General features: G+C 42.0%; 1 protein-coding gene across 1 annotated transcript in view; it reads left to right on the forward strand.

The window, feature by feature from the left end:
• Positions 1-18,204: 18,204 nt before the first annotated feature.
• The window catches only part of TRPC5 (transient receptor potential cation channel subfamily C member 5), a 338,386-nt gene continuing 337,982 nt past the window's right edge, over positions 18,205-18,608 (forward strand). Inside the window, exon 1 of the mRNA XM_086388018.1 lies at positions 18,205-18,339. The gene's annotated coding sequence lies outside the window, so the exon portion shown is untranslated. The remainder of the gene's footprint in view (positions 18,340-18,608) is intronic.

Raw genomic sequence — 18,608 nt, forward strand, 5'->3', positions numbered from 1 at the left:
AGGAGGTAGGAAAAAATAAAAAAGATAAAAAAGGGACACAAAAGAGGTAGGAACGGAGCTCCATCCCAGGAAGGGAGTCTTAAAAAAGAAAGAAGTTTCCAAATACCAGGAAACACTCTCTCACTGCCGAGTCTGTGGCAAGCCTTGGAACCACAGAGGGCAACATAACCGGGAGGAAAAGTAAATAAATAATTAAAACCCACAGACTACGTGCCCAACGGTAACTGCCCCAGCGCAGATGCCTGCACCCGCCACTAGCAAGCAGGGGCTGGGCAGGGAGGCCCGGGCTGCATTGCTGAGAGTAAGGACCGGGCCTGAATGCCCCGAGGGCAATCTGAGGGAACTAACTTGGGATAGCAAACCAGCCTGTGGGATAGCTACCACATGAAAATCCCTAACCTAAGGCACAACCAGGCCTACTCACAGAACAAAGGACTGAGCAGAGCTAGCCAGCTGCAGAACGGCCCATCCCCCTCTGATGACAGGCAGGCGAGGGCAGCCAGAGCCAGAAGGGGGCAATTGTGGCCCAAGAGAGGTATTATCTACAAAACTGCAAGCAGGCTTCCTTACTAACCAAGACTTCTTGGGATTCTGGACGGTCAACATCCGCCTGAGAAGGTGCGCCAGTTGTACATTGAGAAAACCGAGAGGCAGGAATGGGGGAGGCAATAAGTTGCTGTGACCGTGCTCACCAAACACCTGGTCACCTGAGCTGCTCGGACCTGGGAAGGGCAGAAAACGCAGGCCCAACTGAGTCTGCCCCTCTGAGGACTACCCGAGTACCTGAACCTGAGCGGCTTAGACCTGGGAAGTGCATACAACCCCGGGCCGGCCTCAGACAGTTCCCGGCAGAGCAACCTACAGCCTAAGCAGTGTAGACAGGGAAAGCACACACGCCGTGAGCGGGGGTAGACCCAGTGTGGCCGAGACACTGTGAGCATGCACCAGTGTTATTCGTTTGCAGCGTCCCTCCCTCCCCACAGCACGACTGAACAAGTGAGCCTAAAAAAGTGTCCACCACGGCCCCCTTGTGTCAGGGCAGAAATTAGACACTGAAGAAGAGGCAAACAGAAGCAAACAGAAGAAGCTAAAACAGAGGGAACCTCCTTGGAAGTCACAGGTGCAATAGGTTAAAACCCTGTAGTTAGTACTAACTACATAGAAATGGGCCTATAGATCTTGAAAAACATAAGCCAAATCAAGGAACTATCCGAAAATGAACTGACCCCACATTACCCATAACAAGAGAAAGTCCTAGATATATTTTTACTATTTTTACTATCATTCTTTAATTTTTTTTATTTATTTTTAAGACCTCTATTACTCCTTTAATTTTCATTTTTATAACCTCCTATTACTTTGCAAAAAAAAAAAAAGAGAGACCCTATTTTAAAGCAAACTTAATATATACATATTTTATAATTTTTGTGACTTTTTTTTCTTTAATATTGTATTTTTCAAAATCCAACCTCTACTCTAGATTTTTAATCTTTGCTTTTTGGTATTTGTTATCAATTTTGTACCTTTAAGAACCCAATCTTCGGGACCCATTTTTACTTGGGACTGAGATCACTGACCTGATTGTTCTCTCCCCCTTTGGACTCTCCTTTTTCTCCACCAGGTCGCCTCTATCTCCTCCCTCCCCCTTCTCTTCTCTACACAACTCTGTGAATCTCTTTGTGTGTTCTGGATGGTGGAGAACACTTAGGGAACTTATTACAGGCTGGATCTGTCTCTCTCCTTTTGATTCTCCACTTATCCTCCTGGCCACCTCTGTCTCCTCCCTCCCTCTTCTCTTCTCTGTGTAACTCCGTGAACATCTCTGAGTGGTCCAGACTGTGGAGAGCACACAGGGAAGTGATTACTGGCTAGCTTGCTCTCTCCTCTTTTGATTCCACCTCATCTCATCCTGATCACCTCTATCTCTCTCCTCCCTCTTCTCCATGTAACTATGTGAACCTCTCTGGGTGGCCCTCACTGTGGAGTAACTTTTCATCATTAATCTAGATGTTTTACCAACAGTGCTGTATAGATGGAGAAGTCTTGAGGCTACTGTAAAAATAAGACTGAAAACCAGAAGCAGGAGGCTTCAGTCCAAATCCTAAGAACAACAGAGAACTCCTGACTCCAGGGAACATTAATCGACAAGAGCTCATCAAACAGCTCCATACCTACACTGAAACCAAGCACCACCCAAGGGCCAACAAGTTCTAGAGCAAGACATACCACACAAATTCTTCAGCAACACAGGAATACAGCCCTGAGCTTCAATATACAGGCTGCCCAAAGTTACTCCAAACCCAATGACATCTCATAACTCAGTACTGAACACTTCATTGTACTCCAGAGAGAAGAAATCCAGTTCCACCCACCCCCCCCCCCAGAACACCGACACAAGCTTCCCTAACCAGGAAACCTTGAGAAGCCACCCATACAACCCCACCCACAGAGAGGAAACTCCACAATAAAGAGAACTCCACAAACTGCCAGAATACAGAAAGCCCACCCCAAACACAACAATATAAACAAGATGAAGAGACAGAGGAATACCCAGCAGCTAAAGGAACAGGATAAAAGCCCAACAAACCAAACAAAAGAGGAAGAGATAGGGAATCTACCTGATTAAGAATTCTGAATAATGAGAGTGAAAATGATCCAAAATCTTGAAAACAAAATGGAATCACAGATAAATAGCCTGGAGACAAGGATTGAGAAGATGCAAGAAAGGTTTAACAAGGACCTAGAAGAAATAAAAGAGTCAATATATAATGAATAATGCAATAAATAAAAAACACTCTGGAGGGAACAAAAAGTAGAGTAATGGAGGCAGAAGATAGGATTAGTGAGGTACACGATAGAATGATAGAAATAAATGAATCAGAGAGGAAAAAAGAAAAACGAATTAAAAGAAATGAGGACACAAGAAGCACAAAAAGGGTGTATAAACTCGAACCCAAAACAATAAAGTAAATGGCAATGGGATCATACTTATCAATAATTACCTTAAACGTAAATGGGTTGAATGCCCCACTCAAAAGACAAAGACTGGCTGAATGGATACAAAAACAAGACCCGTATATATGTTGTCTACAAGAGACCCACCTCAAAACAAGGGACACATACAGACTGAAAGTGAAGGGCTGGAAAAAGATATTCCATGCAAATAGAGACCAAAAGAAAGCAGGAATAGGAATACTCATATTAGATAAAATACACTTTAAAACAAAGGCTGTGAAAAGAGACAAAGAAGGACAGTACATCACGATCAAAGGATCAATCCAAGAAGATATAACAATTATAAATATATGTGCACCCAACATAGGAGTACCACAATATGTAAGACAAATGCTAACAAGTATGAAAGGGGAAATTAACAATAACACAATAATAGTGGGAGACTTTAATACCCCACTCACACCTATGGATAGATCAACTAAATAGAAAATTAACAAGGAAACACAAACTTTAAATGATACAATAGACCAGTTAGACATAATTTATATCTATAGGACGTTTTACCCCAAAACAATGAATTTTAAGTTTTTCACAAGCACACATGGAACCTTCTCCAGGATTGATCACAGCCTGAGCCATAAATCTAGCCTTGGTAAATGCAAAAACACTGAAATCATTCCAAGCATCTTTTCTAACCAAAATGCAGTAAGATTAGATCTCAATTACAGGAGAAAAACTATTAAAAATTCCAACATATGCAGGGTGAATAACATGCTGCTTAATAACAAATAAATCACAGAAGAAATAAAAAAAGAAATCAAAATGTGCATAGAAATGAATGAAAATGAAAACACAACAACCCAAAACCTGTGGGACACTGTAAAAGCAGTGCTAAGGGAAGGTTCATAGCAATACAGGCATACCTCAAGAAACAAGAAAAAAGTGAAATAAATAACCTAACTCTACACCTAAAGCAACTAGAAAAGGAAGAAATGAAGAACCCCAGGGTTAGTAGAACGAAATAAATCTTAAAAATTAGGGCAGAAATAAATGCAAAAGAAACAAAAGAGACCATAGCAAAAATCAACAAAGACAAAACCTGGTTCTTTGAGAGGGTAAATACAATTGACTAACCATTAGCCAGACTCATCAAGAAACAAAAGGAGAAAAATTAAATCAATAAAATTAGAAATGAAAATGGAGAGATCACAACAGACAACACAGAAATACAAACGATCATAAGAGACTACTATCAGCAATTACATGCCAATAAAATGGACAACTTGGAAGAAATGGACACATTCTTAGAAAAGTAGAACTTTCCAAAACTGGACCAGGAAGAAATAGAAAATCTTAACAGACCCATCACAAGCATGGAAATTGAAACTATAATCAGAAATCTTCCAGCAAACAAAAGCCTAGGTCCAGACAGCTTCACAGCTGAATTCTACCAAAAATTGAGAGAAGAGCTAACACCTATCCTACTCAAACTTTTCCAGAAAATTTCAGAGGAAGGTAAACTTCCAAACTCATTCTATGAGGCCACCATCACCCTAACACCAAAACCTGACAAAGACGCCACAAAAAAGAAAACTACAGGCCAATATCACTCATGAACATAGATGCAAAAATCCTTAACAAAATTCTAGCAATCAGAATCCAACAACACATTAAAAAGATCATACATCATGAAACAAGTGGGCTTTATCCCAGGGATGCAAGGATTCTTCAATATCCATAAATCAATCAATGTAGTACACCACATTAGCAAATTGAAAAATAAAAGCCATATGATTATCTCAATAGAGGCAGAGAAAGTCTTTCACAAAATTCAACATCCATTTATGATTAAAAAAAAAAAATTATCCAGAAAGCAGGAATAGAGGAACAGACCTCAACATAATAAAAGCTATATACGACAAACCCACAGCAAACATTATCCTCAATGGTGAAAAATTGAAAGCATTTCCCCTAAAGTCAGGAACAAGACAAGGATGCTCACTTTCACCACTACTATTCGACATAGTTTTGGAAGTTTTGGCCACAGCAATCAGAGGACAAAAGGAAATAAAAGGAATCCAAATTGGAAAAGAAGAAATAAAACTCTCACTGTTTGCAGATGACATGATCCTCTACATAGAAAACCCTGAAGAATCCACCAGAAAATGACTAGAGCTAATCAATGAATATAGTGAAGTTGCAGGATATAAAATCAACACACAGAATTCCCTTGCATTCCTAGACACTAATAATGAGAAAATAGAGAAATCAAGGAAACAATTCCATCACCATTGCAACAAAAAGAATAAAATACTAAGGAATATATCTACCTAAAGAAACTAAAGACCTATATATCAGATCAGATCAGTTGCTCAGTCGTGTCCGACTCTTTGCGACCCCATGAATCGCAGCATGCCAGGCCTCCCTGTCCATCACCAACTCCTGGAGTTCACTCAGACTCATGTCCATCGAGTCAGTGATGCCATCCAGCCATCTCATCCTCTGTCGTCCCCTTTTCCTCTTGCCCCCAATCCCTCCAAGCATCAGAGTCTTTTCCAATGAGTCAACTCTTTGCAAGAGGTGGCCAAAGTACTGGAGTTTCAGCTTTAGCATCATTCCTTCCAAAGAAATCCCAGGGCTGATCTCCTTCAGAATGGACTTGTTGGATCTCCATGCAGACTAAAGGACTCTCAAGAGACTTTTCCAACACCACAGTTCAAAAGCATCAATTCTTCAGCACTCAGCCTTCTTCACAGTCCAACTCTCACATCCATACATGACCACAGGAAAAACCATAGCCTTGACTAGATGAACCTTTGTTGGCAAAGTAATGTCTCTGCTTTTGAATATGCTATCTAGGTTGGTCATAACTTTCCTTCCAAGGAGTAAGTGTCTTTTAATTTCATGGCTGCAGTCACCATCTGCAGTGATTTTGGAGCCCTAAAAAATAAAGTCTGACACTGTTTCCACTGTTTCCCCATCTATTTGCCATTAAGTGATGGGACCGGATGCCATGATCTTTGTTTTCTGAATGTTGAGCTTTAAGCCAACTTTTATATAGAAATCTATAAAACACTGGTGAAAGAAATCAAAGAGGATACTAATAGATGGAGAAATATACCATGTTCATGGATCGGAAGAATCAATATAGTGAAAATGAGTATACTACCCAAAGCAATCTATAGATTCAATGCAATCCCTATCAAGCTACCAATGGTATTTTTCACAGAGATAGATCAAATCATTTCACAATTTGTATGGAAATATAAAAAACCTCGAATAGCCAAAGCAATCTTGAGAAAGAAGCATGGAACTGGAGGAATCAACCTGCCTGACTTTAGGCTCTACTACAAAGCCACAGTCATCAAAACAGTATGGTACTAGCACAAAGACAGAAATATAGATCAATGGAACAAAATAGAAAGCCCAGAGATAAATCCATGCACCTATAGACCTCTTATCTTTGACAAAGGAGGCAAGAACATACAATGGAGAAAAGACAATCTCTTTAACAAGTGGTACTGGGAAAACTGGTCATCCACTTGTAAAAGAATGAAACTAGAACACTTTCTAACCCCATACACAAAATAATCTCAAAATGGATTAAAGATATAAATAGAAGACCAGAAACTATAAAACTCCTAGAGGAGAACATAGGGAAAACACTCTCTGACATAAATCACAGCAGGATCCTCTATGACCCACCTCCCTGAATATTGGCAATAAAAGCAAAAATAAACAAATGGGACCTAATTAAAATTAAAGCTTCTCCACAACGAAGGAAACTATAAGCAAGGTGAAAGGACATCCTTCAGAATGGGCGAAAATAATATCAAATGAAGCAACTGAAAAAGGATTAATCTGAAAAATATACAAGCAACTCCTGCTGTTCAATTCCGGAAAAATAAATGACCCAATCAAAAAATGGACCAAAGACCTAAAGAGACATTTCTCCAAAGAAGACATACAGATGGCTAACAAACACATGAAGAGATGCTCAACATCACTCATTATCAGAGAAATGCAAATCAAAACCACAATGAGGTACCATTTCATGCCAGTCAGAATGGCTGTGATCCAAAAGTCTACAAGCAGTAAAAGCTGGAGAGGGTGTGGAGAAAAGGGAACTCTCTTACACTGTTGGTGGGAATGCAAACTAGTACAGCCACTATGGAGAATAGTGTGGAGATTCCTTAAAAAACTGGAAATAGAACTGCCATATGACCCAGCAATCCCACTGCTGGGCATACACACCAAGGAAACCAGAATTGAAAGAGACACATGTACCCCAATGTTCATCGCAACACTGTTTATAATAGCCAGGACATGGAAGCAACCTAGATGTCCAACAGCAGACAAATGGATAAGAAAGCTGTGGTACTGATACACAATGGAGTATTAGCCATTAAAAAGAATACATTTGAATCAGTTCTAATGAGGTGGGTGAAACTGGACCCTATCATACAGAGTGAAGTAAGCCAGAAAGAAAAACACCAACACAGTATACTAATGCATATATATGGGATTTAGAAAGATGGTAATGATAACCCTGTATGTGAGATAGCAAAAGAGACACAGATGTATAGAACAGTCTTTTGGACTCTGTGGGAGAGGGAGAGGGAGAGGGTGGGATGATTTGGGAGAATGGCATTGAAACGTGTATAATATCATATGTGAAATGAATCGCCAGTCCAGGTGTGATGCATGAAACAGGATGCTCGGGGATGGGGCACTGGGATGACCCAGAGGGATGGTATGGGGAGGGAGGTGGGGATGGGGTTCAGGATGGGGAACATGTGTACACACGTGGTGGTTTCATGTTGATCTATGGCAAAACCGATATCATATTGTAAAGTAATTAGCCTCCAATTAAAATAAATAAATTTATATTAAAAATAAACTAAAAAACAAAAAAGAAAAGGAAGAACAACAAAAAAAGATATTAAAAAACCAAGATAAAATAGAAAAGTTCCTAGAATACAGAAACTATCAAATATGACTCAAAAAGAAACAGAAATTTTGAACAGACCTATAACAGATAAAGGGATTGAATCAATAATCAAATATGTCCCAAAGAAAAACTCCATACAGATGGTTTCACTGGTGAATTCTATGACTGTTTAAAGAAGGATTAAAACCAATCCTTGTTAAACTCTCTTTAAAAAAAGAGTTTTGGAAGTCTTTCCTACTCATTCTATGAGGCCAGCATCAATCTGATACCAAAGCCAGACCAAGACATAAAAACCAAGCTACAAACCAATATCCCTTTTAAATATAAATGCAAAAAGTATCAGCAATATACTAGTAAACTGTATCCAGCAGTATATTTAAGGACTATATACCATGACTAAGTAGGAAATCACTGCAAATGGTGACTGCAGCCATGAAATTAAAAGACACTTGCTCCTTAGAAGAAAAGCTATGACCAACCTAGACAGCATATTAAAAAGCAGAGACATCTAGTCAAAGCTATGATTTTTCCAGTAGTCATGTATGGATGTGAGAGTTGGACTGTAAAGAAAGCCGAAGAATTGGTGCTTTTGAACTGTCATGTTGGAGAAGACTCTTGAGAGTCCCTTGGACTGCAAGGAGATCCAACCAGTCCATCCTAAAGGAAATCAGTCCTGAATATTCATTGGAAAGACTGATGCTGAAGCTGAAATTCCAATACTTTGCCCACCTGATGCAAAGAGCTGACTCATTGGAAAAGACCTTCCTGCTGGGAAATATTGAAGGAGGGAGGAGAAGGGTATTACAGAGGATGAGATAGTTGGATGGCATCACTGACTCAATGGACATGAATTTGAACAAGCTCCGGGAGTTGGTGATGGACAGGGAAGCCTGGTGTGCTGCAGTCCATGGGGTCGCAAAGAGTTGGACACGACTGAGTGACTGAACTGAACTGAACTAAGTAGGAAATATCCCAAGAATATAAGGCTGGTTCAAGAAAATCATCCATGTAATACATCAAATTAATAGAATGGAGGAAAAATTACACAGTTATCTCTCAATGAAGAAAAAGAGCATTTGCCAAATTTCAACATATTTTCATGATAAAAATCACTCAACATACTAGGAATAGAAGGGAATTTCACCAACCTGATAAGGGACATTTATGACATACCCACAGGTAACATTATACTTAATTATGTAAAACTGAATGCTTTCCTCCTATGATCAGAAAGAAGATAAAGATGTCATGTTTTTTCACCTGTATTCAACATTGGGATAAAAGTCTTAGCCATACCAATTAGGCAAGAAAAGAAATAAAAAGCATACAAATAGGAAAGGAAGAAGTAAAACTATCTCTATTCACAGATGACATGATCTTATATACAGAAAAAATGCTAAAGAATACACAAAACAGCCATCAGGGTCAATGGATGAATTTGACAAGTTGCATGTTATACAATATCAATATGCAGAATCATTCACATTTCTATAGATTAGAATGAGTAATGCAAAAATAAAATTAAGAAAACAATTTAATTTTCAACAGCATCAAAAAGATTAAAATACATTGAAATAAATTTAATCAAAGTATAAGATTTACACACCAAAAACTACAAAATACTGCTGAAGGGAACCAAAAAAAAAAAAAAAAAAAAAAACTCAATGAAAAGAAAAACACCATGTGTCATAGATTGGAAGATAATATTATTAAGATGGAAATACTCCCCAAAGTGATTTACAGATTCAATATAATCAATTATCAAAATCCTAAAGGCCTTTTTCTAAGAAATGGAAATACTAGCCCATTTTGAAAAAATGGAAATGAAATTTATATGGAATTGGTGGACCCTGAATAGCCAAATTAATCATGAAAAAGAACAATGTTAGAAGCCTCATACTTTGCTATATGAAAACTAAATACAAAGCTACCGTAATCAAAAAATGTGATACTGGCACATAGATAAATTATACCAGTGGAATAGAATTGAGGGTCCAGAAATAAAACCATACCTCTAGGGCAAATTGATTTTTGACAGGGTGCCAAGACCATCCCATGGAGAAAGAACAGTCTCTTCAACAAATGGTGCTGGATCAACTAGATATTCATATGCAAAAAATGAAATTGGACCCGTATCTCACATAATAAACAAAAATTAACTCAAAATAAATCAAAGACCTAAACATAGAGCTAAAACCATAAATTGTCTAGAAGATACTATGGGGGCAATCTTCATGACCTTAAACTATGTGATTGATAGTTTCTTAAATACGACACCTAAAACACAAGCAACAACACAAAAATAGATAAACCAGACTCAGTCAAAATTAAAACATTTTGTATATCAGAGAATACTACCAAGAAAGTAAAAAGACAAACTATGGAATGAGATAAAATATTTGCAAATCATATATTTCATAAGGGTCTAGTATCTAGAATATGTAAAGAAACCTTACAACTCAACAAATAACAGGAAACTGACTCAATTTAAAAATGGCTGAAGGATAAGTAGGCATTTCTCCAAAAAAGACATACATTACATTAATTAAGATATATACATTGGCTGACAAGCACATACAAAGATGTTCATCATCACTAATCATTATGGAAACTCAAATAAAAATCTAAATAAAATACTACTTCACACCCACTAGGATGCCTGTAATAAAAAAAAAAAAAAAAGAACAAGTGTTGACAAGGATGTAGAGAAATTGGAACCTTTGTACACTATTGGTAGGAATGTAAAATGGTGCAACCACTGTGGAAAACAATTTAGTTGTTTCTCAAACAGTTAAACATAGAATTACCATATGACCCAGCAATTCCACTCCTAGATATGTATGTACCAAAAATAATTGAATACAGGTATCCAAACAAATATCTGTACATGAAAGTTCAGAGCAGCATTACTGAAAATAGTCAAAAGGTAGAAACAACTAAATGTCCATCACTTGATGAATAGATAAAACAAAATGTAGTTGATATGGACTGAATTTTGTATCCCTCCTAAATTCATCCCCAATTTAATGGCAGAAAATTTAAGATGGTCAATTTTATGTTATATGTGTCACCCCAATACAAGAAAGTAGAAGGGAAAAGAAAGGAAATTAGCAATTGTTTGAGCTACTGCCACATGTTAGGCTCTGTGCTAAGGCTAAGCTTATGTATTATTCAATTAAAGCCACTAAACAACAACATGGGTCATTATCGCTATTTCATAGATCAGCAAACCAAGGTCCATGTAACAAATTTTCATAACTAATACTACATGGAGCTGTAATTCAAACTCAGGTCTGACTCCAAAGTCTACACTCTGTAGCATAACCCATTCTCCAAGAAGCTTGCATAGCTAGCCCCTCATTATTCTATCCATAAGGACCTGTGTCACTGATCAAAAATAAAGCACAGTTCACAAGACATTCCTTCACACCAACAAACCCTCTAGAGAAAAAATACTCAAATTAAAATTTTATTTTTATACAAAGCCCTCCCTGAAATTGAGGCTTCCCTGATGGCTCAGACAGTAAAGAATCTGCCTGCAATGCAGGAGACCTGGGTTTGATCCCTGAGCTGGGAAGATCCCCTGAAGGAGGGCATGGCAACCCACTCCAGCATTCTTGCCTGGGAAATCCCACAGACAGAGGAGCCTGTTGGGCTACAGTCCATGGGGTCGCAAAGAGTCAGACACAACTTAGCGACTAAGCGCACTCCCCTGAAAAAAAAAAAAAAAAAAAAAAGGCCATTCTTGAATAGGCAGGAAAAACAAACAGCATTCATAGATTCACAAGGCCTGATCTGTAAGTGGGGTGATTTGGTGGGCTTAGTAAGTCTTTATCACAAAGAAATACCTGCCTCCTCATGCTTGAACTCTCTTTACTAAGGAGATAAGAGTCTTTGGTTCACAACTGGAAAAACAGGCTGAAGACAGAACTATTCCTGGGAGAGAAAACACACTGGTATTTGGATTAGGGAAGATCACATCACTTCACAAGGGCAGATTTTAATAAACTGAGGATGGAGCAGACAGAATAAAAACTAAACCTACCCTTCCTAAGACCACACAGTCAGTCACAGACTTGTCTCTGTCGCTATCATGGAATCTCAAGCGAGGCCCTTCTCACTAGCCCAATGTTTTCTAATCTGTGATTCTGAAATTGCCCTTAATAAATTTGCCCAGGGTCAGTCCCCTTTGTATTCTTATTAGTGGTAAGCACAGCAAAGTCCTTAACTAATCCATGATGTGATTAGTTATTTTATTAAGATTAATTGCTATTTAAGACCTTATGCCTTGATTACAGGGATCCTTTTGCTACATAAAAATCTAAACATACTTTTGAAATGTGAAACATGTTTTCAGTTACTGAGAGCCACTCACAGTCCCAATTCATACAAACTTTTATTTAAATGAGTAATTAGTCTTGACAAGAGAATCAAAATTTATGAATACACAAAGTTTGAATATACTGATGGTTGGTCCCTGCACTGGACTTGACAAGTGGCATGTTACTCTATATGTATGCATGGTGCTGGGTTAGGAGTTATTCAAAGTGACGCTGATGTAAGTCTGGCTCACTGGTAACTTATTTTCAAGGCAGGCGCTTACTCAGCTGTTTTTTGAAGGAATATTCCACACTTCCTCCTGCATTTTCTTTTGCAATATCCCTGATTTAGACTCCACAATTCACATCAGCATTGTTTGACTTCCTGAGGCAGAGATACTGCTGAGTGTTAAAACCCACAATCACACCAAGACATTTTTTCAACACTCCACTGTATTTTAAGAAACATCTCTTCTTCCTTTCCATTTCCATTGTTGAGTATTTCTCTAACATGCTAGTGACTAGAAGTCCTTTCCTTCGTTCTGTGAATGAAAACTGTGGCCTGCCAAATCAGCAAACAAAGAATGCTGAGGCCATTAAGCCATCAGCCACTACCACAGCCCCAAAGGTTAGCCCCGAGGTAACTTAGGATGGAGCCAAAGGAGGCCGGGTGGGGAGGGTAGGGGTGGGGGGGTGTGCTCAGGATAGGGAGGGGGCGCTCAGGATGGGAAGGAACAGGATACTGGCCCTAAATAGCTAAGGTGCATATCAAAAGAATGATTTCAATGAACCCAGAGTCATGTATCTTCCCAAATATAGAAAAGCCGCTAAATTCATTAACTAGAGATATTTGGTTTTCTGAAATTAACAGTGGCAATATTTTGATGTTCCAACTACCTGGTCTTTGTTACAAACACCCCCATATATCCTGGCTCCTCCCTTACCTCTTTGGAGCACTTCCTCAGGGCTATCTGAGAGGTTGCCTTCCAGCCTTAAGCCCTCAGAAAGTCTGCCAAATAAAACATAATTCTAAACTTTTAGGTTCTGCATTTTTTTTTTCAGTCAACAGGAAATAATAACCTGCCTTCAAACTGCTCAATTTGCTAAAGCCTTTGTGATGTGGTCATGTCAATGCTGAACACACTGTTATAGTTTGAGTGTCTTAAATAGGTAAGTCACAAAAAAAATTCAACAGAGAATTATGGTAATTAGCAAGACAAAGAGCAATCTCCCTAAGGCAGAGACTTAAAGAATAAGTCTTTGTTTGGGGACAAAAGTGAAATAAGAGGTAGAAGGTCAGGTTGGATTCAATTCTGAAACTACCTTTCCATGAAAATCTGTAACCCTTTCCCTTAGGGGATGAAATAGTCAACAGTTTCTAAGAGTATTGAAAGCTGGGATTAGGCTTTATAGATCTTTACTATAATCAACACCCTACTCTTAGAGAGTAGGGCTTCCCAGGTAACACTAGTGGTCAAGAATCTGCCTGCCAATGCAGATGTGAGAGATCTGGGCTCAATCCCTGGGTCAGGAAGATCCCCTGGATAAGGGAATGGCAACCCACTCCAGTATTCTTGCCTGGAAAATCCCATGGACAGAGGTGCCTAGAGGGCTACAGTCCATAGGGTCACAAAGAGTCAGACACAACTGAAGCAGCTTAGCACGCACACTCACAGTGAGTGCTCAACAAAAGTTAGATGGTGATGGGGAGGTAGAAATGCTTATAAGAATGAATTCAATCATTTGTCAAAATCTGTTAATTCATGAAGACTCCTTTTCCCATTGTTTCCTCACAAAATATTTCATATTTTTTGAGATTCCATTTGTTCCATACAAGATCTGGACAAGCCCATGTGGATAAAATGAAGGCAAAATCCAATCTTTCAAATGGGATACTACATTAAATGGCAGTGGTTCACCATAGGGAGGATGATTTTGCATAGGGGATATTTAGCAAAGTCTGGCATTTTGGGTTATCACAAGATAGTGAAACTGAGCAGGATGCTGTGGAGCCCTCCCAGGTACAAATCCTTCCTTTGAACACCACCTCCCCTGCCATCCCCCCACCCATACCGCTACACCCTCAGTTTCTTGTTTGGAAAAACAGTCTTCATTCAGCCTTGGAGAACTTCCTGATTTCCACAGGGCAGATTCAAACAGTTGCTAACCAGGGAAGGATGCAGAAACAAAGGAGGAACTATCAAGAAACTATAGCATAGCCTTGGAGCAGGCTCCTGGTTTCTCCTGAAGGAATATGTAACTATATCTTTGAGTTCTTCTGCAGTAAACAAGGTCCACACCCAGGTGCAGGAAGGTAACTTCAGGCACCTTTTTTCTGCTCCAAACCAGGATACTGCGTTTGTTTGACCTCACTGTGCAATGGGCACATGACCTTGAGATCTGTATCATGGGGTATTACTGGCATTTGGTGAATAGAGGCCAGGGATACTGTTAAACATCAGACAATGCACAGGGCAGCCTCCCACAATAAGGAATCATCTGGCTCAAAATGTCAATAGTGCCCAGATTGAAAAATTCAGCTTAATCGGAAGAACAAAATGCCTTTACTCTGTAGGTTTCTTGTATCAGTCTCTCTGTGCCTATTACACTCCACTTCAGTCTACATATCCCACTTACTACTCTCGTCAAGGCTATAAGAAGAGCAGAGAAGAGAGAGGGCCCTTGAATATTTCTGTCTCAATGCACTTTAACAGTCTGGATGGTGCTTGGATAGGCCCAGCCATGTGAATAAAGGTTGCCTAGAAGCCAGATAGATCTGGGCTTAAATTATCCACAGTCACTTCCATTTTTTGCTTTGAACCACTCTTGCAGATGTGGCCTCTGGTTGCAATCTACCCTGGGAGAGTTCAAATAAATATATATTTTCAAGCCACAAAGTAGAAAACCTGAATTTCTCCATATCCCCAGAGAAGATGAGTTCCCCCAGCCCCCAAGTCTAACACGCAACCTAGATAAGCTTAGGCTCCTACCCAGGTCAGCTTCTTAATTGCACTAGGAGACCCATTAGCAGGTTTGTCCTGGTATAGTAACGCCTGACTTTTGCATGGTGCTTTTAACTTTGGAAAGGGTTTTCCTTTGTATATCCTCAAGCTCTTAAAGAGGTTAACAGGGTAGGGCAGGAACAGGTAGAAAAAAAATGAGTCTTATCTACCATGTACTGGGAAAGCCCCCAAATTCAACACCACCCAGAATCCCCCTATGTTAAAGATGATTGCACTGTATATATAGGGCCTTTGAAGGAGACAGCTCACAAGAATGGAACTTTCTTTCCTTCTCCCTGGACACTGCTCCTTATTGTACCCTAGGCTTGAAGTAGAAGCCTCAACTGAATAGTAGTTTGGTCTGAGAAAGGAAGATGCCCCAAAGTCTTGTTCAGAGCCTCATTTCCTCCTTGCTTCCTGACAAAGGAAGGATCAGCTTAATCACAAAATAGACCTCTTTTGTTTGGAAGGCTGTATATTCTAGGTGGCTGGCCACAGCAAAAATGCCTTTGAATGGGAGAAAAGCAGCAGAGTTCCAGAATTGAGTGATTTAAAAAAAAAAAAATCTACATCATAGGCCAATCTTCAGAAACACTTGAAGTTGTTGAAAGAGTATGTAAAGGGTGGCTCCACCCCACATCCTTACCTTCCCCCTTCCTATTCACAGGAACACAAACTCTTCATCCCCCAAAGCAATACATTTATCTATTGCCTCACTCCCACACAAAAGCTTAATATTCTCCAGAATACTGGGCCACCTGGAGGCTAAGGGAACCGATGACAATGTAAAAACTTGTCTTGCTCTGTGCCCCAAGGGACTTTCTCTGGGTAACCTAGGAGAGTTGCTAGGGCTCCCTCTCAACGTAAATATGCCAGTTCACCAGCACAGCAATGGGAACATTCAGCCATTTAGGCAAGGCAGACTGTTCTTTCTGGAGCTCTACTCAAGCTTGCAGTGTGTGCTTAGGGGTTTAAGGCGACAGCGAAAAGCACAGGGGAGCTTTCTCTGAGATCTAGGTTGTTCAGGAAATGGACAGGGAAAGGGGTTTCAGGTATCAGCCCAGCGACTGGAAAGGCAGAACCCAGGCACCCACCTTTCTGGAGAGAGGTAGAGAGGGAGATAAAAGACAAAGCCGAGCTGTGGGGTTGTGCGGGCCAAACCAGGAGATGCTGCCAGCTAGCGGACCTAAGCGCCCGCAGGTTACAGGTGTAAGTCTCAGGCTTGTGGTGGGGGCAGGGCCATTTCTGCCCTTTCAGGAAGATCCAAGAGGGCCGCTAGTCTTTCTGGGCACCAGAGTGGTAGGGGTGGAAAGGTGTCTCACATGACCCAAAAGTGCAAAGATCAAAGAGTGGTCCGAGTGTCCAGTAACACCCTCCCCTCCACACACATACACACACAGAGAAACCGCTGCCACCACTAAGCAACTTAACTCTCTCATGCTACAATACCACTAACCATCCCCTCTCCCCTTCAACCTAGGTTGGCGCTGGGAAGACCGACTCTAACCTATGGGTGAGAGGGGCAAGGGTGTGAGAACTGGGCTGTGCTGCCAGGCTGCCTGCACTGGGTTACACTAGACCCGTCAGGGATAGAAGACCCCCAGGTCAGCTCCTGGCCACTCAGGGTCCTCCTCTCCACCGGTGCTCGCCCGCGTTCTCCCTCGCTCACCTCCCCTTCCTCCGGTATGACCCGTGGCTGCCCGCGCAGCCCCGCCACCGCCTGCCGGTTCAGAGCCCAGGTTGAGCGGGGTAGGGGTTGGGGGTCAGTCCAAAGAAGGGGCACTCAGGACAAGGGGGCAAAGAGAGACTCTGCCAGTCAGGCGCTCTGAGGTGCTCCAGTCCAGTTCCCTCTACCCGAAACCACCACGCTCAGCCACCCAGACTCTGCCACCACCCAGGGGAGGGGGAGGCCCGGCGAAGAGCAAACGAAGGAAACAGAAAATTCCGTACCGAGGGGGGAGAGATGAGACGGTGGGACAGGGCAGCGCCGGGGCTGCCTTGGGGTTTCGGCTGCGGCTTCCTTCCACCCCTGGCTACCGAGTTGCAGAGAAGCAGGAGCTGCTGCCCCTGCAGGCTGCCCCATCCTCCCTCTCCCTCCTTCCCTTCCCCCTGCCCGCTTCCCCCGCCCCGCCCCGCCCGCCCCTGCCTTGAGCTCAGACTGTGTGAGGCTCCAGGTCCGGACTGGGGGAGGTGAGAGGTGCTTTCACCGACAGCGGCAGTCTCCCCCACCCCACCCCACACCCCCGCCCCCAATCGCGACTGGTTCTTCCAGCTTGCAGCCACCCAAAGGAGAGGAAAAAGAGAAAAGAAGCAGAGGAAAGCCAGGAGCAGATAGAAGGGAAAAGGAAGAGCTCAGGGTTGGACATTTTTGGAGCTGGGGTGGGGAGGAGAACAGGAGCGCGCCTCCTCGATTTTACCTCCCCACCCCTCTTTGCTTCTCTCTCTCCCCCTTCGTTGTATAGCATTTTTCAGAAGCGGCAGCAGAAGGGGACAGAAACCTCTATCTGGTCTAGAAAGATTCGGAAGGGTGACCGGGGTTCCCGCCAGCCACTACCTAGCAGCTGGCGCAGGAGTATGCGTTTGTGCATGTCAGAGTGCGAATGCTGGTCTCTGTCTCTCCCTATGTCTTCTCTGTCTCCTTCATACTCCCGCGTCAGCTACCTCTGTCAGTTTCCCGTGTCAGTTTCTTCCCGTGCTCTTACTGTGCGGTAATGCGTGAAAGGGGTGCGTGTGTTTGAAGGCACCCAGGTTGGGTCAGCGAGCCGGGAGAAGCGAGCGGGGACAAGGCAGGGGCACGGGTAGAGCAAAGAGTTTCGGGGAGGCTGACGAAGGCTAAAGGTGAGCAGAGATGGCCAGCCACTGGGAAGTTTGGGAATGACTAAAAAGCGAAGGGAGAAACCACGCTAGGAGCGGGCACTTACGCGCCTCGACACACCCCGCCCCTTTCCCTGTGCTCATCCGCCCACCCGCCAGGCAGCCTCGAGGCCGGGCTGGGCTGTCCCAGGCGGCTGCTGTTGGCGCGCCGTGGGAGAACCGGTAAAGGTAGCCGCACCGAGCTCCTTGGCTTCCAGACTCCAGACAACGCGGATCTGAACAAACCACTTGGCCTGGGGTAAGTCAACAGGCAGCCCAGAGCCTTATGGCTTTGCTGCCGGAGCGCTGCCAAAAGGCAGCGAGGTGCGGGATTGAATGAAGGTGCAGGGATGCTGAGGGCTGGGAGGTGCTAGCTGGCTGTGGGCTGGGGTGGTGGGGGGCAGAGCGAAGCCAGCAACAGATTGTTTTCGGACACAGGGAGAAAGATATGGTGGGACTCTAGAGGTGTTAGGACAAGGTGGCTCTTGGCAGTGACCAAAAACGTTGTTTTTATTTGGGATGTTCCTC

The sequence above is a fragment of the Bos grunniens genome, chromosome X, assembly GCF_055505025.1.
Source record: "Bos grunniens cultivar Pamir isolate PY7600 chromosome X, Bosgru_T2T1.0, whole genome shotgun sequence".
In the NCBI taxonomy this organism is placed as follows: Eukaryota; Metazoa; Chordata; class Mammalia; order Artiodactyla; family Bovidae; genus Bos; species Bos grunniens.